Genomic DNA, 23,980 nt, shown 5'->3' on the forward strand with positions numbered 1-23,980 from the left:
GCTACCACCCCTTCACATCAAACTAGGTTTGATGAAGAACTTCGTGAAAGCCATTGACCGGACTTTGCCAGCATTCCGATACCTGCATGAAAAATTCCCTCGACTCAGCGAAGCAAAGATTAAAGAGGGAGTTTTTGTGGGTCCTCAGATTCGAGAGCTTTTCAAAGATGACCGGTTCAACAACTTGCTGGAAGGTGACGCGAAACAAGCATGGAATGCTTTTCGCCTAGTTTCTACAAACTTCCTCGGAAATGTTAGGGCAGAAAACTATAAGGAACTAGTAGAAGACATGTTGATGAAGTATAAGAAACTTGGCTGCAATATGTCTCTAAAGATTCACTTCCTTCATTCCCATTTGGATTTCTTTCCTAGCAACTGTGGTATTGTTAGTGATGAACACGGCGAACGTTTTCATCAAGATATCGCAACAATGGAACAAAGATACCAGGGAAAATGGTCCACTACAATGCTGGCTGACTACTGCTGGACACTCCTCAGAGATGCTCCCGAACAGCTGTACAAGAGACAGGCGAAGAAATCTAAGATGTAGTCAATGACTTGATTTTTTATAGGTAGGCTATTACAGTTGACCTTTTACTATTGGAATGCATTTCGTTATGTAAACATTAATTTCTTGCAGATTACAAAAAAACTAGAGCCAATTTTGCAATTTGACTGTCATATTCGTGTTCAGCACATAAAAATTGATAAGAATTGACTAATTTTATTTCAGTAACATGACTTTTGTAAAAATTTGTTGTCCAGTGTTATTGGCGAATGTAAAAATAGTGATGCATGGTGTCAACTATCACCAGACTTCGCATTTAAATTTTCTGTAATGGTTAATTTCACGGTAAGTAATTCTCTCTCTCTCTCTCTCTCTCTCTCTCTCTCTATATATATATATATATATATATATATATATATATATATATATATATATATATATATATATATATATATATATATATATTCCATAACAATTATATATAAACTAACTTCCTCTTCAGTTTTCACGATAAAGAGAAAATCTTTATATAAAAAAATACACTGAATGACTTTAAAACGATACTCTGTGTTGTCCTAAAATGATAATGTAAATTGCCTTAAACTTGCTTAACTTTTCATATCTGATGTGCTATAAAAAAATTGTATGATACAACCACAGGCATTATATTACTCAATGCAAAAAATATTTAAGATTGATTAAGTTATTACAACAGTTTGGGGGAAATACTTTTGGGGGTAACAGAGGGGTTTTTTTTTCTTCTTCTGGAAATAGTGGGGATATATTAGTCCTTCGCAAGCCGATTTCAATGGCTAAGTGGAAAATGAAAACCGCCTGACGAACGTTTGATTAATATAATCGTACCCTGTTGCCTACTCGAAAAGAATAAGACAATTTGCTAAAAGGAAGTCAGAATAAATAATATATCATGCCATACTTCTCCCAACCACTGAAGTTATGTGAATAACTATGAAAATATTTTTTAAAATATTTGGTTGTGCAGCAAATTAAACTTCGGTTTAGCGATTGCTACGCGGTATTGGCTAGAAAGATGATGTTCTCAAAAATAACGTTATGGTTCGTGCGGTGTGTTACTATATACTCGGGGTTTTCCCCTAATGGCCACCCAATCTTTTCGGGATGAATATCAATGCCCCTTACAAAGGACGTTCTCCAATTTTCACCACCCTTTTTTCTTTCTTTCTTTCTTTCTTTCTTTTCTTCTTTCCTTCTTTCTTTCTTTCTTTCTTTATTTCTTTTTCTTTCTCTCTTTCTTTCTTTCTCTCTTTCTTTCTTTCTTTCTTTCTTTCTTTTAATTGTATAGTTGGTGTCGCTCACATACGCTAAGGCATTATAAACAAACAAATATAGCTAAGAAGAATCTAGCCCAAGGAAAAATAGATGCTAGTAAGCTTAATAAATGTATTTGATGAGAAAAAAATATAAGTCTGGATATTTTGCTGATATTCATTAGAGTTGTCTATAAAGTGACTGTCCTATGTGACCACGCTCTCAAAAACATCGCGATGTTCGGTACATACACCTATTAAATCTGACACCCTAATGCTTCGCACCGTGAATCATAATGGTTTACTGAACGTGTGGCCTATATTCAGCAAGCCATTTTAGGAAGTAACGTCAATTTTAGAATGCAAATTCATTTTCGAGTGTAACTTGAACAAACAACTTCAGTCAAGATTAGCAAAGACACAAAACATTTACTTACTTAAGTTTTCAAATTTGAAATGCTCAGAAACTACCTTTTGCCAACAAAAAGAGGAAGAACTTCACTTTGGTCTAGCCGACAAAATCACTGATCTTGAACTAAGTGCTATTATTATGGTGACACTATAGCCATTTTCGCAGTTCGATTTGTTAAAAAGCGCAACCTACTGGTCTGCATATCTAGTAGTCAGACAAAGGTGCTGAATAGAATGATGATAATCATAAATAAATAATGACAAACCCTAGCTGTATTATTTATCAGTCCGTACCCATTACGGTGGGTATCAAGGCAAAAATACAACTGTACCTTACCGTCAACACCCACATCCACCTCATAATATTTATTAAATTGGACATGACCAGTTTCTTTAAAAATTAAATTCATTTTAACTGAACTTTACGAGAAATGTTCCAAAATGACACCAAATTACCAGCACTTAAAGTCGCGAGCAACCAGAACGTCTCCAAAGATAGCATACCCAGTGATAAGCAATGTCAACCTGACAAATGATTACTGATTTGAGCTGGTTATAGATTGTAATTGTTTTGTTGTTCTTTTTATTTATTTTTAAAAGCCATGAAATCTGTAACTAATCTGTACAGGAAAACTTATTACAAGAAATCTGTCTATGGGACTGGCTGTAATACAGAGGTGACTGTGAGATGGCAGTTTATTTGATGTGGTCTTTAAAATGATTCCTTCTTATACAGGTGACTTTGTGACTGTACTCTACACACTTAACACTGTGTAACATCGTTATCACCATGTCTAACCATCTTGTTGTCCATCACTATTCCAAAGCGCTGGGTCAACAGTCAAAAACTATTGAGCAGATATAAAAAGCATTACCGACGATATTACCAGTTTATATTCGACAGATTTTAATGCACCCAACACAACAACATCAAATAAGTAAACTCCAACCAAAAGTTCTCCCTCTTGTCCTTTCTTTACTATTCAGTTACGTTGGAAATGCCATATTTTGGACCGTGGTTTCGTCTGCTTATTGAGAAGAAATATATTATACACTGGAGTCAAATGAAAACAGTATAAACATCTGCTAGCATCCATATTTTGCATGCTGATTTATTATGTTAGGTGTGTAGCTTTACATGCACCATTTAGGTTGTTTATTTAATATGATCATTGCTCTTTCTTTAATAAATTGCTACATTCCAATTAGTTAGCGGCTTAAATGACATGCGTTGAAACAAAACCCTAACGAGTTCCAAGTTGCAAAGACAGAAATATTGTTTATATGCGAACGATCTACGTTATCCTATTAGGTTCAGACAATGGCCATAACTCATTTGTGAAAATAAAGCAACGCCTGTTGTAATACTTTGTTTTCTTTGGCATGAATCAGTGTTTGCTCCATTCTACAATATCAGTGTAACCCTGATAGACCGCCACGAGAGCATAAAAACTGAAAGATCTTTGGTACTTACACGCTTGATAGGAACTAACTTACAAACTTCGTCCTCATCGTATGAACAACGCATGAAAACGAGTGTGAACGTTCAGCGGTCATAGTAACAGAAATATAATGGGTATCCTCGTCCTGAGGTAAATAATTGTATTTTAACAATTGTTAAACTCACTCATAGCGAGATCACGAACCTGAGTAAGTGAATATGCTGTTCAGATTAATCGATTTGGTCGAGAAAAGATCATATCGATTACGCGCTAATTTGGACATGAGATTCATTGAGATATATCACCAGTTTTAGAAGACATTGAGTGATAAATTAATCGATAATAAATTGATGATTGACCGTTTGGTAGAAACGATAGGTGATGAAATTTTATCTGATTCATTTTCCTTCCATGCTTCGAGTGGATTCTTTGGTAATCTAGTTATTGTGATTTTCATTTCTTTATTTAATTCACTGACATAAGTCCGCAAAAGTTACGTGTCTGTCATTTCAATTTATTTAATTCACTGACATAAGTCCGCAGAAATTACGTGTCTGTCATATCAATTTGTTTAATTCACTTACATAAGTCCGCAAAAGTTACGTTGTTTAATTCACTGACATAAGTCCGCAAAAGTTACGTATCTGTCATATCAATTTGTTTAATTCACTGACATAAGTCCGCAAAAGTTACGTTGTTTAATTCACTGACATAAGTCCGCAAAAGTTACGTATCTGTCATATCAATTTGTTTAATTCACTGACATAAGTCCGCAGAAGTTACGTATCTGTCATATCAATTTGTTTAATTCACTGACATAAGTCCGCAAAAGTTACGTATCTGTCTTATCAATTTGTTTAATTCACTGACATAAGTCCGCAGAAGTGACGTATCTGTCATATCAGTTTGTTTGGTCGCTTTATCCATCCTAAAATCCCTATCTCCATATTATTATAACGTAGCTGTTATACTGTGAGTTTTCTTTCTGCAATTTCACATTTGTGTAGTAATCTTGACTGTTCGGAACATTGATCGTCAAGTACGTGTGAAGTAGAGCGTAGGGAGATTGATCGAGTCAGTGAGATGAAGTAAACAACACACACACACACACACACACACACATGCATGCATACATACATACATACATACATACATACATACATACATACAGTTGGTACCTATAAAGTGTTGGCATTATTCTGCCAACATCATCATACTAATAACTGGAACAATAGGATTGTATCAAATGGTTGTTCACTTGGTAAAACCGATCCATAAAAATCATTGTTCCAGCGGCTTCGCAACCGCCTATCAAACCCTAGTAAATGTGCCCCCTATTCAACAACAAAAAATCCCCATGAATCACTTTTTTCATTGTGAGGATGCTTCGCCGTAAAGGGGGGGGGGGGCAGGGAAACAGACTTGCTTTGCTACGCCACTGTTCGAGCATATTAGACGTGACAAATAAACAAAATGAATAACTGGTTCCAGCAGTTTGACTCTATCAACGCCCACTACTCATAGAAACGCCGAAATTGTAAATTCTGAAGCGAAGCACAACACGTTTTGGCACTGACATGGACAAAGCTTACTTCAATCTTCAGAATGGTTTACATGCATTACATATTTACCTTTCGTTGATAACTATTAGCTGTCTAAATGTTACTTGAACAGTCCTGCCGTGCAATGCTATGCTTGATGAGGAAAACAACCGCAAACGCTGGCGAGCGCAAATCACATTGAAGTTGCTGTAATACAAGACATGGTTCATTAATAGGGTAAGTGGTCTTTTTTATCCATCCACTTTAAACAATCATACACAAATATCAAAATGGTTTGAAAATATCTCTCACCCTATATCGTAATAGACTGAACTAAGTTTCGTGAATTAAAATGTATGTGCTTTTATACTGCTTTGACATTTATAGGTCTCTTTTGAATAACAAAAAGTAAACAAAACTGACCATTTGGAGCCTTATTTCAGTTTGACTCAAAGATGAACTCTCACCTTTTAACTTATTACGAAAACTTCATAACTTCTTAAATAATTTGTTTAAAATGTATATTTTTTTATACATTTGTCTTTTCTTATGTTTTTTTTTGAGGGGTTTAAAAACTGACCTATGTTGGGTCTAACGATTATAGTATTAAGTACGACATGTTTTTTGTGTGGGTTTTTTCTTCTTTTTTCTTCCTCTTTTCCTATTTTTCTAATGTATACATTTATTATTTTCATCATTTAGCGGGTTTATTAAATTATTCGTTTGTTTAATCATTTATTCCTTCATCCATTCATTGGTTTATGGATCATTCTTTCATTTACATGTATACATTTACATTTTTAATGAGAGTTACAATAAATTAATCTAGTGCACTACTTAAAATTTTAAAACAAAGTGAAAGGAAAACGTAACAAGCAAAAATGTTTGATAGGAACTTGCTTGTGCTTCTAATGGAGTCTGGTTTTAGATATTACGGTAAACGCTCTCTTTAACCAGTACAAAATTACTGGTAAATAGAATATTTGGACTGAGGTAATCAATTATTGTCAAATTTATGCTTTTGAAAAAACTCACAAACATTCTCATCCTTAAAACAATTATTTGCATCGTCAATAACCCAAAGTTCTCCTTGTTTTACTATTTTAGATAGGATATTAATACTAGACAATGGAATGAAATGTTTCGAGTTTTCGTTTGAAAATTGGGGAGTATGGTAGACTTCAATTTTTATTTCACTCTTCCCTTTGTATTCGCTCTGTTATTTACACAGAATGCAATCAAAATAGTTGTTTAGGTGGAGGGGCTATGATCGTGTTTCAGGTAAAGGTCAATTGAAAACAAATTTGTCTGTTTTTGATTTAGAACAACATTTCAAGATGGAAGAGAAAGCATGTGAAATGTTAAAACAATTATCCCATTCTCGAACGTTTAGGCCCATGATAAACATAATAAACATTATACATAGTCTGTTTAGTTTGGCTTAACAAGACATAAACTCGAAACACGTTAACAAACCACTCAACTCGTCAAAAATGGACCCTTTCCAAAATGCCAAGATCTAATGAATTCCAAATTTGATTTGAATATCATATTGGGTCAAGGTGCAAACTACTGCCACTGGAAAAGAAAACAATTCTTCTTGCAATTATTTCGAAAGGAGCATTAGCAAATTTTGATTTTGATTATTTTGATTTAAATGTAAAATGGCCTGTGGAATTTACAACTTGGCAGAAAAAATATATATTTTCTCAGCGTAATAATGAAGAAAACTTTATCAGTCTGAAACATGAATTTAATCAGTATAAGAAAACAACACAACACGCTTTTATTGTATATTCAAATATTCGATACAATATAAAAGAAGACAAATGAATAGCAAATGCTCAAGACGCTCTGGACAGCTCGTAATGTTTGGGTCTCAAAGGTTAAGCTTGCGATCTGAATACTGAAGACATCGAGACTGTCGATGTTTCGTCATTTATCAATATCCAGATGGCATAGTTACTGAAAATGAAATTCACAAAGCATTGCTAAATTTAATATCTAAGATAGCCGTGGATTGAAAATACTTGCAATGAATATTTAAAAGGTACCTGATTAGTTATACGTCTACATTTTTTATTTGATACTAGACAGAGGGATACTCCCCGACGCATGGACGATAGATCAAACGGCATGGTTAAGGATGTTGCACATAAACGAATTACCGTATCAATATGATCACAGTGATGTAGATGATTTCACGTTAGGAAATGAGTGGTGGATCGCCTAATGTTATGCAGCTCATATTTTCCTCCAAAAAATAATAATATGAATCTAGAGTACAACTACCAATGTAATTCCTTGGTTTATTTTCATTTCTTATTAAAACCCAAGCATAAACGTGTACTCCAAACTGTAAACAAAGAGGAATTCCTAGCTGCATACTGCATGTATAGCAGTACAAGGCTGAAACGCCGAAATACGAACTACATAACACATTGTTCTTATTATCTAAAAAGTTAAGTCTAAGTTAAAAGTATTACTGGGTACATCTTATTTATGGCAGCTTCACCGAGATAATATATTTTTTAGAAATATTACAATTTTGGTAGTATGTGGAAAATGAAATAAAGTCTGTTCGTATATACCTTAGAAATTAAAAAATATATATATGGAATGGCATGATCAAGCAATATGTCACGAAACATCAGCAATCAAATAATCACATTCACTGTATATTGAGTAACATCTGTAAGCAATCGTCATTAGGTCCAGTCAAATCAATTTGTTTTTTATGTGCAAATAATTGTGGCTGATATATAAATGCTGGTTTACCATGCTGAGTAGTTTCCACAGCTGTTTATTCAAAACGTGATTAGCAGTGAAATAATTGATTACAGGGGCATTCAAGTTGTATTTAGTTACAATATTCAGAAAGTCTGGCAAAAATCGACATTTTGCGCATAGTTGACGGCTGACTTCGATGCACAAAGAATCTGTGTTGAGTGATTTACCGAAATACTGATTATGTTGGTAAATTGATTAATTTTGAAAGAAATGTTAATCCTCTTATTTCGAAATTTGTCGATAATTTGTATATAACTACTTTACTTTCACACATGTCAGACTTGTATTTTTTCCCTTCTGAAATGTTGAAACTGATTGATCTCATTGATGTCATTATTTGATAAGTTATTGCAGAACGCACTGTCCAACAGAAGACAGAAATTACTATCTTCTTGTGAAGACCTGAGATTGTCTTACTGGTGTAACACACATGTTAGAGAGGATGAATCTGTGTTTACTTGCCTTGATATAGTTTTTATCTACTCTCATTCAAGACAGATCGTGAATAAGTAAATGTACAACCTGTAATTGTCCACGCATTGATTCATTATCACGTAATAGAGATAAGGGTTTTCTTTTTCTTGGTTTGCTTTGATTCCCAATATAATTGCTGAAGACTTTAATACATTGCGGAGTCAAGATTAAGTATCTTTGTACTTTATCAAGCAACGTTTGCAGCTTTTATGAAGTTAGAATTAAACTTGTAAGATAGTCGGCAATGAAAGAATGAACAAAGTTCTACAACCAAAATCTGACCCAGTAAGCTTGTACAATAAAGCATCATTGTATTACAAGGAACAACAATGATGATATTAGCGCACCTTGTCTCATTCCGTGTTTTGCAGAAAACCACTTAGGTCTGACCATATTTACCACGACAACGCTTTATAATTCTTCGTGTGATGATTATAGAACGAGTTATATTTGCCAGAACTTAAAAATGAAACAGTTTTTAAAAAGGCTCATTCTATCATACCACAACCAATGACTTCCTTTTTAAAATGCAAAAGGACTGCAGATGAAATCGTAATTAATTCGTTATTGTGATAGATAGTTCCTTGTAAATTGAATACAGTGGGAAGGCAGATATGATTTTTCTGTAAGACATATGGTTTTAAATACTGCTACTACTACTACTACTACTACTACTACTACTAATAATAATAATAATAATAATAATAATAATAATAAAAAGAAGAAGAAGAAGACGAAGAAGAAAAAGAAGAAGAAGAAAATGATGATGATGATTTTAATGAGGGCAGCATATTTAGCATACAGTAGAAAGCTTAGCTCCCCTGTGGCTCTACGTTAAAGGTAGGTTGGGTATATTTGATATCTGTAAATATGAGTGACTCATTTATTTACAAACAGTACACGAATTGGAGAAGTGAGTTGAGTCTGTACTTGTGAAAGACTGGATTTACTTAAACTTTTCTGAATCCGGATGATAGGGCATTTCTTTAAATAGGAGAGCGTAATTTCATATTAATAGTTACGTTACAAAGTATTTACAGTGATTTAATCAGAATATCACTTCCATATATTCAACTTTCGCACAAACATCATTATCAGTTTTAGCAAAAACATCCCTTTTATTCTCTTCGGGCGCTAATCATTGTCCTGCCCTGTGGTCTCTTTCAGTACATTTATAATAGATATATATTTTATGTTAGATACTATTTGATTTTTTGTTCGGAATCAATATATAGCCCTCAGGCTTCTTGCAATTTTTGATGTTTTCCTTGAACAAGAATATTCATAAAGTGTTTTTGATGACAATTTAATTTTGCCTGTAGCATCTACACCGAAATATCGTTCGCAAAGGAAACATTATCTGAGTCACGATGCTGCATCTAACTAGGGATATTAATACTTTGTGAAGGTCATGATAGTAATAAGAGATAATAACATCAATCATCTTTTCTCCAACCAGGCAATGTTGGCTTCCGGGCGATCCTTTTGTGGCCTTTTCTGGCTGACACCTAACAGACCTTACCTTATTGTTGCGAAGTGATCTGAAATTGTTCACACTTCAGATTTGTCCGAGGTGGTGTATTTATTATGCAGCGACCGAAGTACGTCTTCTTCAAACATATAATATCGAGGTTTTTTGCTGGAAATAAATTATGAAAAGGACCCAGGAAAGCTTATATTCAGCGACAGAAACTTATTTGACTCGACAAATATATAAATAATTGATTGTTTGCAGAAATGAACAGGGACACAATAAATATAGATTGCTTTCATATTGCCTGCCGTTATTACACTCTTTAATAATGATCTCTTGTACAAAATAGGCAAATAGCCCCTTCTACTTATATACCTTGAGTATGACCATCCACGTTTTTCGCGAATTTATGTCAATGGTCTAATCGCATCGCGTGCTGTACTAATGCTGTCCATGAACGCATTGTGATAGGGCAGGATGTTGTGTTCGTACTTTTAATGTAATTCGTTTAAAGCCACAACTGATGACATAATTCCTGTGACATTCCATGTTGGTTGTTGTTGTTGTCGGGTTTAATGCCATTTTTCAGCACACGATAGGCTATACATGGCGGCCAGTATTAATGGTGGAGGAAGAACCCAGGAAAACCCCAGAAAGAACCACCGACCCACGAGAAGCTACTGGCAAGCTTTCTTACATGTTAGAAGGGTTAGATTCACGAATAAAAAAACATAAACAAGGCGATTTGGAATTGTACACATGAAGCATTACTTTCAAATTTTTATATGGATTGCAAACATCAATTTTCATTTTAATAGCGATTTTTGTTATGTCGGTTTTGTCCCCGGAGTCTTTGAATACTTTTCATATGTTCCAGCAGGCCACTCAAAGTTATCAGATTCTACAATAGCTAAAAGGGACGAACGAACATTAACTTAGGTGTAGATTGTCCCAGCCTTGCTTTTAATAAATGATCGGTAACCGTTGTTTACTAGCATGATAAAAAATTGTCAGCTTTATTGGTTTTGTTCCCTATACCTCCATTAAAACAACTTTTGAGCTTTAAGTTAAAATATACACACTCTCCAAAAAGAAATATGTACCTGGCGATGATTGTTGTGAATGCGTATTTGAATAGGTAACTGTTGGAATCTGACCATTAGGTAGACTAGATCCGTATTACAGAGTGTTGTCAATTCACATCGAGAAATGCCAGACAGTTATATTCGCGTGAACCTGTCATACAGTGTTCCATTCACGGTCACGTGATGGGATCTGGTCGAGTAATGTATCCGTTTGGTGCAAAGCAAGAATTTTGTCTTTCGTAACTTATATGCATATCTCTATCGGGCAACTGTTAACTATTAATTTCATTACACATTTGCCTTCGGTTAAGTACTTTTGTTTCGTTCAGCTTCTTTAAATTTGTTTATTTACCTGTTCCGGGAAGTTTGTATTTTTTTATATTTTTTTTTGCAAAGTACTTTGCTGTGATCATAATTTTTGACGTGAGGTCACATATATCCCCAAATGTTCTTTCTAGTATATACAGGGACGTAAAGAGCGATCACGGGCCCTGGGGTAAGAAACACCCGGGACTCTCCTAGTCCTTGTTCAAACAAAAATTTTCTTTTATAAAATTAAAAAGTGTTGTTCGGCCCACGCTTCTTTACGGCCCACGGGATATATCCCCAGTTGCCCCCCCCCCTTTGTGGGCCCTGAGTATATAGTCATCTCTTTTATTTCCAACAAAACAGTAAATGTCTTCAAATTTGGGTTTTTAACGCCTGTATCTAATTTTGATTTCTTTTATTTTATTTTTTTCTTCTTCTCTTTTTTTGCACAATTGTCAGGTTTTGAGTCTTGATTTGATTTTGTTTTCGAATCTTTAACCAATTTATTTTAATTCATTCGTGTGGTGGTCGGTAAGCATGTAACTTCAGCATTCGTTCTGCAGACCTTCGGTTGGCTGAGTGCTTGAAACAGCTTATTCTGCCTATTTGTTGGTTTCGGGATCATTTTAGTGAAGTCCACGTTGCCTATATTTTCTGCAGTACTCCCATGCATTCTTGAAGCGTTTTCTCATATACAGGGATATTGTTGTTTTTTTTTTCGTGACATTGTTTAGCCTTTCAATCATTTGATCAATGCTATTTTTCAACTTAAAAATCACATACAATTTTTTATGATCCTTGCTCTGTTCTCGTAGCAGCTGTTGAATGTTGTTAATAACTTAGTAGGTCGCTCTTTGTCAAAATCCAGTGTCCGTGCCTGTGTCGAGTGAACTCGTATAACTTATAAATCTCACGTACTAGTTTTGTCACGGATTATATCTCCAATTAAAGTAAATGTGCCTTTGATTCAAAACATTCAACGCATAACACTACTGCCTGGTTATATCCTGGTGAGCACGTTGTTGATTTGTTACGTCTTACTGCAACTCCATCATGAAAGTTTCATACGTTTTTGCTCTTGATATAACAACTGATGTGTATCATGATGTAAGGTCATTTCTGCCTTTAGTCATCGATACTAATTTGTTGACGGTCAGAAGATTCGATACACTTACGTCCAGTATTTTAATAAATAAATACTCTGGTATCTACTTAGATTACACAGCGTCATCAAAATGATTGTTTTGGCTGACTGATTTATGAATAGGTGACTTATGTATAGAATGCTGACGTCATGGCAACAAATCTTAATTGAAAGAATCCCAGTTACGTTTTTAGATCAACAAATCTCGATGAAAGAATTCCAGTTATGGTTTAGATCACAGCATGTCGACAAATCTCGACGAAAAAATCCCAGTTATGGTTTAGATCACAGCATGACGACAAATCTCGACGAAAGAATCCCAGTTATGGTTTAGATCACAGCAAGTCGACAAATCTCGACTGAAAGAATCCCAAGTATGGTTTAGATCACAGAATATCGACAAATCTCGACTGAAAGAATCCCAATTATGGTTTAGATCACAGCATGTCGACAAGTCTCGAAGAAAGAATCTCAGTTAAACAGGATTGCTAAAAAACAGGTCTAATTTTTGTCTCACACATCGTTAAGAATTATATGAAAAAAGACAAAATAGTGAAGTAAAAGGGACGTTTCCGAATGTTATATTTAATAGGTACGGGAACAAGCGCGTATGGTAATGTTTCGAGTTTATTTCCATGTATGAAAGGACTACACCAGGTTGAAAATTTATAGATACAACCTTGATACAACGGTTTTGCCTTTATCTTAGTGACAATTTTGAATGTATATAATAAATTAAAATTGTCTTAGAGATAAATTTGAATGTATAGACTGTGACAAAGTATATGGTTTGGGGTGCAGTGCTCCCAATATTTTATTTAAACTATTATAGAAGTCCCACCCAGACTCTAGTTTGTTGAAAGTTAAATTTAGCGAAAGATAGATGTAAAGCTCCGAACTCCAAGTCAGTAATGTCGACGGTTAGTTGGATAAATATACAAAAAATGGTTGAAATTCAGTGGATAACAAATTAATAACAATTCATAATCAAATGACTCAAATTTCCAATTACACTCCTTCCGCTCGACCCTTTAATAAGCCTTTTGCATCACTTGATTAGAGATTGATTTCCACCTGTCCTTGTATTTCCAATCATCTGTTGTATCTTTTATCTCTCTCCCATTTTTCCCAATTCCTTTTCCTCTTCCTCCCCGACCTATCTCCAAATTCCTTCTCCTCCTCCTCCACTTTCTCCCACACGACTACACTCTTGTCGACTTCGACTGTAGCAGTCTCAATTCCGTCTCCAACTCTTGAAGACTTGGGACCCAATGGGACCGGAAGTTCTCTGTCCCCTGAAAAACTTCGCATCTAATAATTTTCTACGTAAGACTCAAGCCCATTTCTCAAATGCGCATGTAAATAAAACACTACAAAGGAAATTATACATACTAAACGATCACATTAATTAATTGAACATACTACAAATAATTACAAGCATGATGCCGTAATATTCTGCACAAATTGAGCAAATAACGTACTGATCTTTTCGAAGCTCTGTCTTTCCTTAGAATCTACTGAATTAATCTTACGACTTCGCAAGGTATCATTTGGGTCTGAATTCTAATCACGCCCTCTATCTCAATTTTTGATAGGATATTGCTGTGGACCGATCCAGTCGATCGGCCAGTGTCCCTCTCGGTGTCTGTCAATGTAGGGACGAAGACGAAAAGGCCTCGTTCACCCCGTGGACTTCTTTTTTATCCTTGAACTAACCTTTAATATATACGTGTGATAACGGCAAGCCTTTGTTAAGTGATGGGACCGGTCGCCTTCGCCAACTCAAGTTTCCGGTCTCTGGTTGATCATGGTAACATTGCGTAAGAGTTCAACACTAACCCCGCGGCAATGTTTAAAGATCAAACACAAGGTCACGATAATATTCCCAAGACAGGTAGATGATAGCTTATCCATGACTCTATAGCTGGGGCTTAGCAAACGTGGACACGGACTAAATTACAATTATCTTAGATATATTTTTGAATGCATAGACTAAATTACAATTGCACGTGTCAGAAGAATCAGTTATTCGAGACTTGTTTTTCTTTTATATGTAAAAGATACCGTTCTTCATGCATTTCATCAGCAAGATTTTCAGCCTATGATCGGTACTTAATGTATTTGCTGCCATTTGCAGAATCTCGAACTTAGCATTATAAAATTAGTAGCTATATATCAATGCAAAAATCTTAGAGTTCATTTGAGCAAACCTGGATGATTTCTTAAATCGCTGAAGCAAACGGTATAAAAGCCGAAAAAGCAATATACTTGCCGAATAATCTACTTGGGAATTTTAACGTACCAATTTATTGTCGCTAAAACTATTTAATAACACTATATTCGTATTAAATTGTATAAATCTGACATTTGTAGCACTAGCAAATTAAAATATCATTTAAAGAGTTCATAAAGAGTTTGTTAAGATGGACATTAAAGTGCCAGAAGAATACCATGGTGAAAAAGGAAGAAATCCACATATGCTTCATATGAAAAAATACTTTTAAATTGTGACGCAGACTTAGAGAAACAAAGAAATCAAACATATAAAGCAATATATTAAGCACACATAGGTAAAAAGAAAAATAAACAAGAAAATAATACTGGTTCTATATCAATGGGTAAATGTTTGGGTTAACCGTGTTAATTACAACCATGATATAGACTTGGCTCCATTTTGTCTTCAATAAATAAACATTTATTGAGTCACTACAAAACTTTACTAACAGAGCCAGCCATATTTACGTACTCTAAACATTACGTGACAAGTCTGACTTGTTGGCATCATTTCACAAAGAAATAAATTACTAAACCGTTCGCGCGATGAAGGCAACAGATACCAACGTCAAGTCCGTCACAATAAATGCAGTAATTGCAAGATTGGTTCAAACAGGACTCTAGACAGTTCTTACGACAGATACTATTGCCATTTTTGCATTCAGCCTGACAGCATCGTCGTAGAAAACATGTTAGCAGAATTGTACATTATAATGTATAAGGCCACAAAATTTAAGTTATTTATCATTTATTTGCAAACAAAACAGGATGGTATTTGTTGAGTAATGTATGTAAATAAAGTGTCAGATTTATTAATTGATGACTAAATTTTGTGGGGCCCCGAGTGGATGAGTGGTCTAAAGCGCTGTCCGTTACGGATCACTGCCATCTCACCTCTGTCTGCGTGGGTTCGAGTCTAGGATTCGGCCTTTGTGGGTATGTGAGAAAGTTTGCCAGTAGCTTCTCGTGGGTCGGTGGTTCTTCCCGGGGATTTTCTGGGTTCTTCCTCCACCATTAATACTGGCCGCCATGCATTGCCTATCGTGTGCTGAAAAATGGCGCTAAACCCATCAACAACAACTAAATTTTGTACCTTTTATAATCGCCCAACAAACAACTCTTTTCTTAAAGCTGTTACACCATTTTTGCTTTATTATCACAGTTGCAAAAGATGAAAAGTACTTGACATGATAACTTCTATAAAACAAATGGAATCAAATAATGACAATATATTGAATATTTGAGGACGTGGTAGAACTTCTAGGATGGTAAATGACCTTCATAGCAACACGGTCTTTTTGGAAAATCGAAAGAAATAGAATCATATACCACTGGTATGTAATTTTTAATTTAGCCGTGGTAACGCTGTTGAGAATGGGGGAGACAGATGTGATCAGCTTTGCTCTTGGCAAATAAGAACAAGAGAAAACAAAATCGCATGCTTGTTTTACGGCATTCAATTAATAAAACTTAGACTTATTAACTGACAAAATTTAAACAGAACCATAAAGAAAATAATTAGCAGTACACTTTTCTTTTCATAAATCTTTAAATGAACACGTATTTTACAGCGGCGGTAATCATTATTTGTACACTTTTAGATTGCTTTGAACCATATTTCAAGATCATCATTCGAACATTTTGACAGTCTGGTTCTGTTAAGGGCTCAAATAGCTGATTTGCAGGCACTGAAATGGTCTTAATGTAGACGTTCCAAACAGCAACATTCATCATCTATGCAAATTTGGAGAAAGTTGCAATTGTTTTAATTCTCGTCATGCCAACATTGTACACAATTAACTCTACAAAAGGATGTACAATGAAACATAAACTAAAATCTATTTTCAAATAACATGCTGCAGATATTTTAAAAGACGTTAGGAAAACGAAAAAAAATATTGAAATGAAATTAAGTTAGTTACAGTTAAATAGTCCTTGTTAAACACTGACAGAATGAAATGGATTAAAAGTTTCAGCAGCTCCTCGAAACTGAAGTAAACGGTGGTCCTATCTTTTAGTCTAATTTTTGCAACAGCATCTTTTTGAAACTGTTAGAATTGTGTCAAATGATGCGTGGTAAATTATACTACTCGGACACTGAAACTGTTAGAACTGTGTCAAATGATGCGTGGTAAATTATACTACTCGGACACTGAAACTGTTAGAACTGTATCAAATGATGCGTGGTAAATTATACTACTCGGACATTGAAACTGTTAGAACTGTGCCAAATGATGCGTGGTTAATTATACTACTCGGACACTGAAGATGTTAGAACTGTGTCAAATGATGCGTGGTTAATTATAGTACTCGGACACTGAAACTGTTAGAACTGTATCAAATGATGCGTGGTTAATTATAGTACTCGGACATTGAAACTGTTAGAACTGTATCAAATGATGCGTCGTAAATTATAGTACTCGGACATTGAAACTGTTAGAACTGTCAAATGATGCGTGGTAAATTATACTACTCGGACATGGAAACTGTTAGAACTGTGTCAAATGATGCGTGGTAAATTATAGTACTCGGACATTGAAACTGTTAGAACTGTATCAAATGATGCGTGGTAAATTATAGTAGTCGGACATTGAAACTGTTAGAACTGTGCCAAATGATGCGTCGTAAATTATAGTACTCGGACATTGAAACTGTTAGAACTGTGTCAAATGATGCGTGGTAAATTATAGTACTCGGACATTGAAACTGTTAGAACTGTATCAAATGATGCGTCGTAAATTATAGTACTCGGACATTGAAACTGTTAGAACTGTGTCAAATGATGCGTGGTAAATTATACTACTCGGACATTGAAACTGTTAGAACTGTCAAATGATGCGTGGTAAATTATACTACTCGGACATGGAAACTGTTAGAACTGTGTCAAATGATGCGTGGTAAATTATACTACTCGGACATGGAAACTGTTAGAACTGTGTCAAATGATGCGTGGTAAATTATACTACTCGGACATGGAAACTGTTAGAACTGTGTCAAATGATGCGTGGTAAATTATACTACTCGGACATTGAAACTGTTAGAACTGTGTCAAATGATGCGTGGTAAATTATACTACTCGGACATTTAAATCTAACAAAGTCTTCTACATGTCAGGTACTAAGTAGTTGTCGCGAAAACTATGGTCAAAGATTTAAGCATTTTAGTCATGACTTTGTTTAAATTTTGTCTATTGTTACTTATTGGTTTTGCTGTATTCTAAAGTCGTTTCCCCAAATGACAAATTCAATTTGCTTGCAGTCGCATAACCAACCGTGTTACTCGTACAACACTTGCTTCTAATCGAACGCCTGAACCGAAGATGAGAACTAGTCACAAATGATGTGTGTGTGTGTGTGTGTGTGTGTGTGTGTGTGTGTGTGTTCCTTAAAACGCGTTTCATGGTAGCAAGCATTTGAGTAATGATTTCCTTTCTGTCCTTTTCTGGAACTATTTATACTCGTAAAATCATTTTACAAATTTGTGCGGTATCACCTTGTAGCAAAGATATTTTTTTGCTTTAACTGAACCGAACGCAGCATTGATGCACGATCAACAACAGATCAATGTTCTGAAAAGAATAGTAACAAAACTCAGTTTCCGTTGGAGTGTTACGTCTGCGGGCTTAGACTTAAATAACAAGACCAAGTAAAACCAAATAAGGATTCACGTTTCTAAAATATAAATTTATTTAAATAAAATATAACAAGAGACAAAGTTAAAGAATTAAAAAATACCTTATATGTATGAATTCCTAGAATATTATCCTAAATTGTACTATACATTTCACATCATTTTAGAAACTGTCCAAAAGCATTCCGAATGAAGGTTTGCGTGTGTTTATGTGCCACTGAAACATCACAGTTCTAAATATAAATGTTTTTACTTCAATGTAATTTCATAAACGTAGAATATCACTAAAGTCTATGAAACCTTCGCATAATCCAATATAATTATTTAAGTATTCAAGTCCTTGAATAAATTAACATCATCCGATAGTAATTGACTGATTAAATTAAAAAATTCCCACTCTGCTAAATCCAACGAACAAATATTATACATGAATCAATATTTCTTCTCAACGACTCTTACAAAACTAGCATAGCATACATAGTGCGTATATAATCATAACATAGTCTCTATATACGCACCAAATCGGGAATATCTGATTCCTTAAAAGATTCTCTAGACTATTAAATCGCATTATTTCAAAATAACTGAAACAGTGTTATGACCTTCTGAAACTATTGGACCAATCAACAATTAGGTTGTGCATGATAGCTCTACAGGGCACATGTACTCCCTAGGATCGTGCTATGTTGTCATGACCGCCATTCAAAATTATCGCGTGTCTTATTTGACCTCAATAGTTGTTGACTTTACATCAGCGATTGGCATTGGTTTATGAACGAGATTCCTACAACACGATGTACATGTACTTTTTACTACAGTGTTATCCAGCGGCTCACTTTAAAAAATTTGTCCAAATGAATTAAATAAAATTATATTATAAATTAAATAGACGACACATATATCCGTAACAGGAGGCCGCTTTCATTATTTTCTATAATTTCTGCACTGCCTTTTGACTCGCTCACCAAACATCAACGCACGCTAATCCACTAAACCATGCATAAGAAGAGTCGCACATGTAGACTGTATTCTTTGAATCAGGCCTACTACTGTCTGACTAGTCGACTGGAATTACAAAATATATACCATAATAATCTATATGAAATAAGCAGTCATAAACAATTATCATTATACTTTTGAAAACAACATTTTTTCTTTTGTTCTTTCGTTCTATTTAATTCAAAAAGCATATATCTTGGACCAAGCTTTCTATGTTGATACTATTATGTGAAACAAGCCTGTCAGAATTCTTAATGATGACAGACTAAACAGAAACTGCATTTCTTACAGGCTTGACTGGCATGGGGATATGATAAATAAGCCATTCCAGATATTGAAAGTAGGTGCTGTTGAGAATTCAGAACATGCATGAATACATAATTGAACTAAGCGGCAGAACGAATATCTTTCACGAATGATACCGGATGAAGATGAAATGAACTTACGCAAAATGTAATGAGGAAACAATGTATTCTAAGAATATCATTTAGAGAGACTGCACATATTCATTACTCACCACCCACGGCTACTAGAAACAAATTTGTTTATGTCTCAGCTTGTTTCCTTTAAGGCTACACACTGAAGTGCAGTGAAAACTGCAAATTACTTTCTCAGTCTCTTTGATAAATTATGTCTGTGTTTTTGTTTAAATGTACTCCATCCACATATATCCCATTCTTAAACCTTTTTAGTTCTTTTTCATGTAATCGGCCTGCAATGTATCGTTGCGATATAAATTTTAGTCACACGCGAATAAATTCCGTTTCAAGACAAAATATTGGCAGAAAAACTGAAAATCTTCATTATTCGACATGATTGAAACGGTGTTTGACATGACAAATTTGGAACTGTCTTCAATAACATCTTTCCAATATTAGTTACATAGATTTATGTCTTCAATAATATCTTTCGATAATAAGTTTTATAGATTCTGAAATAAGGTATGGCATCCCTTTAAACGTCAAACTTGCGTGATATTGTACAGTACAAGAGCTCGCTGAATAAAAATCTGTCTCGCTAATCCAAGGTAAACCTTGAAGAAATAAGCTTCACTAAATAGCAAATGCAGCATTAATCAGAACACATGATATATATATATATATATATATATATATATATATATATATATATATATATATATATATATATATATATATATATATATATATATATCCTTGTCACACAACCATTGTGATTGAGATCCAGAACCTCCGCGTGTATGGAGCCATCATAACAGGTTTTGGCGCTATGCTTCAGAGGCTAGGGTAGCTGAAAAAGGGTATAATATAGACAAAATCAATCTAAATTATAAATGTAGCTGTCCAGAAATGAAGGGTTAAAAAGAGAGTCATCCAGAAATCAAAGGTTTGAAAGTCAGCCGTCCAGAAGTCAAGGTTTTGAGGCTGATCGAAACACCGTGATATTAAAAAAAAATCAATAACTTTTGAAATTTCTGAATGTTTTTCATCAAACCTATCTTGATCGGTATCGATATATCCTTGAATCAGGCTTTTATGTCGACAAAATCATACAAGATGCGACATATTTATCTGCATGTGTTTAAACGTGTTTTCAATTCTCCTGCCAAACGAATCGGCTGCTGATTTCAGCAACGAGTTGTCTCAAATGAAATCTGTAAAAGGACTGAACTTCCATCAATAAAACAATGTCTCTATTTGTTCAGTTATAAATGGGATAAACTCTAGAAAGATTCTTTTTACTAAAATGTTACTTTTCATGTTCAATTAATCATGCCAGCCAAACCAAATCACACTCTATTTTATCTTCACCAATTTCTACACTGTTTCCCATTGTTCCATATAATTTATACATCGAGTTCTATATCCACGCTCGACTTATTCAACATACCTATGAATAGTAGTTGAATGCATAAGTACACAATGCACATTGTCCTTTTTTTCAAAGATTACTTTAGTGAATATTAAATTATATTGCAAGAAATATTTAAATAAATATATTTAATCAAGAATTTCACTGTCTGCTATCACCAATTATCAATCTTCAATTTAGTATTGGAATATATTATCAACCTTGTCGTAATATCAATAAATGAGTTTTAAAAAAGGTCAGTGTGTAAGTGCACGTATTAGTTAAGAACGGGAGATTTAAATGACATCAATGACCTAAAATTCTTCACAGAACACGTATAATTCAAAACTAGAGAAAGATAGACAGATTCTAAATTTATTACAAAATATAAAGCATCAAAATATTAAATGAATGAAACTGTTGTGACACAAAATCGTGAGGGATTAACAGCATTAAGCATTTTGGTAGAGACATAAGTGATAATATCTGAAGAATATTGTTTCAAAACACAAATAGGAAATTGATGACCATACCTACTCTATAAATGACAAAATGTGTAAACTTTATATATATATATATATATATATATATATATATATACACACACATATTAACTCATGTGCAAAAATACCCCACCTTGCATAGTCAAATCTGAACAGTCTACAAGCACACACCCTTTTGTGGCAACAGTTGCTATATCTGAACGTGAAAGGAATTCATTTTGCCTGTTATCCACAAACAAAACTAGAATGTTGCATCTTTAGTAAATTTAAGTGTGCATGAATATGTGGAACCTCTGTATGGCCGTTGTTCTCTAAATGACTCACGATACTAATTAAGTACCTTGAGTAAATCTATGGAAACATCATACGTTAATAAGCCAATGACTTCACATTTCTAAATATTTGTGATCAAACCTTAATTATGTGTATAAACATATCCATGAAGCGAGTTTTTGTAGAGAAAACCAGATGAACTGCGGCATTTTTGTAAACTACATGTGCTTGAAACACGTGTTTTCAATTCAACAAAAGAATCAGGTTTTAATTTAAGTTTACCAAAGTCATTTCTGTAAAAGGACTGAAATTCCATCAATAAAATATTCCCTCAGTTACAGACAGGATAAACAATCAAAAAGGTTCTTTTCCCCAAAATTGTACTTCTTATTGTCAACAAATCATCGCCATCCAAACATATATTGACACAAATTAATCTTCATCTCTTTTTAGACTGGTTCCCATTCTTCAATATAATTAGTACCGAGAGTCATTCAGCGCATCAGTTGGGTACCCGATAATCTGTCTCAGAATAGAATAGTAATAGCCAGATAGTAACAAAACAGCTATGACGAGGATGAACAAATTCGGTCTACTTCAGTCTAGGAAAGGAAAAGGGTGTGGTGTTGGTGGGGAGATACGGGATACATTTTCTAACTCGGAGACAAATCAGGAAATATATTGTCTCCACTTTTTGGGCTAGGATGAATGAACTCTGGAAGGCCTGTGGGGAAAAATCTTTAAATGTACCAACACACATAATTTGGTTACAGAAAATGTTACCATCCAAGTATAATATTAAACACGAATGTTACTAATGTAATAACAGATAAACATCGACATATCATTGTTAAAAATCTTCACTCACGAATATGATCAATTTTGCAACTACATTTTACACCTGGATCATTAACCACACGTCTATCACAATGAGACACCACCAACACCCTTCTGTTGATGACATATGTTCATTTGTCGGAGCGTGAAAATATCACGTAGCACTGATCACTTAAATTACTATTAATGAAGATAAATTACTTGATTAATCCTCAATGTATACTATAACCTTTCCTTGGGCGTGTCGACTTAAAAATCCTTTGAAGCAGAATGTGCTCCAAGTAAAAAGATATTTGCCATAATGAAGTGTGTGTGTGTGTGTGTGTGTGTGTGTGTGTGTGTGTGTGTGTGTGTAGAACCCTCAAGACCTTTGAGTAAGACGTGGAGGGGAAAGAAGGTTGGAAATAACCGTTACCGCAAATTGTAATGGACCAAAACTAAGGTTTATGTATTTGAAACGCATTTGTTTTGTATTGTTTTAAGACTGAGGAAAATCTACCCTAATCAACAAACAATAAACAGTATGACTAATTTGTTCCTTATCCTATTTGCTCAGCAACCTTCCCAGGAGAACTAGTGATCTTTTGCTTGCGAGTTATGAAGTTATAATTCGGATCTAAATTTTAATTACACCCAGCTTAATCTACGACCGTTGATATATACTGATTTCTTTGTGCTGATGCGGGTTTTATCAGTCTGATCAAATCCTTGGCGACGTGTCGAAATGGTTCATCGATAAGGGTCGTACTCCCTAAGGGGACGGGTCGATGATCCTTTTTCGGTGCCATTCTCTGACACTTGTTACAGGAGAGACAGAACCGCTTAACATCTCCTTGGATCCCTGGCCAGTAGAATTTCCTGAAAAGATGATCCCGCGTTTTGGCAATTCCAATGTGTCCTCCCATGAGATTTTCCTGTACTAGTTTCAACACTTCACCTCGTTTCTCCTTTGGCACGACGACTTGGTTGAAGTGTTCGTGTCCTTTCCTGGCGTGGCGATACAAGACTCCCTTCTTGCACACGAACTTCACCGCTTAACGTGACTGACCAATATATACTTTGAAGGATCAACACACTGACCAGTACCTAATGTGACTTACAAATATTTAGTCGGGCTAACCAATACATATATTGACTGACCAACGCTATTGTGAATAGCCAAGTCCT

The 23,980-nt window shown here is 34.6% G+C and overlaps 1 protein-coding gene across 2 annotated transcripts in view; it reads left to right on the forward strand.

Annotated features, from left to right (window-relative positions):
• Window positions 1-767: 767 nt before the first annotated feature.
• LOC149788443 (chaoptin-like) overlaps window positions 768-23,980 on the forward strand; it is a 36,365-nt gene continuing 13,152 nt past the window's right edge. The window contains exons 1-3 of one of the 2 annotated variants that reach the window (XR_016424144.1): window positions 768-853; window positions 5,325-5,428; window positions 9,915-10,229. The gene's annotated coding sequence lies outside the window, so the exon portion shown is untranslated. Of the gene's footprint in view, window positions 854-5,324; window positions 5,429-9,914; window positions 10,230-23,980 lie in introns of those variants that run through there. The other variant, XM_089974428.1, reaches the window with a different exon arrangement.

This window comes from Sinohyriopsis cumingii, chromosome 11 (genome assembly GCF_028554795.1).
Source record: "Sinohyriopsis cumingii isolate HCF-2022 chromosome 11, ASM2855479v2, whole genome shotgun sequence".
Classification (NCBI taxonomy): Eukaryota; Metazoa; Mollusca; class Bivalvia; order Unionida; family Unionidae; genus Sinohyriopsis; species Sinohyriopsis cumingii.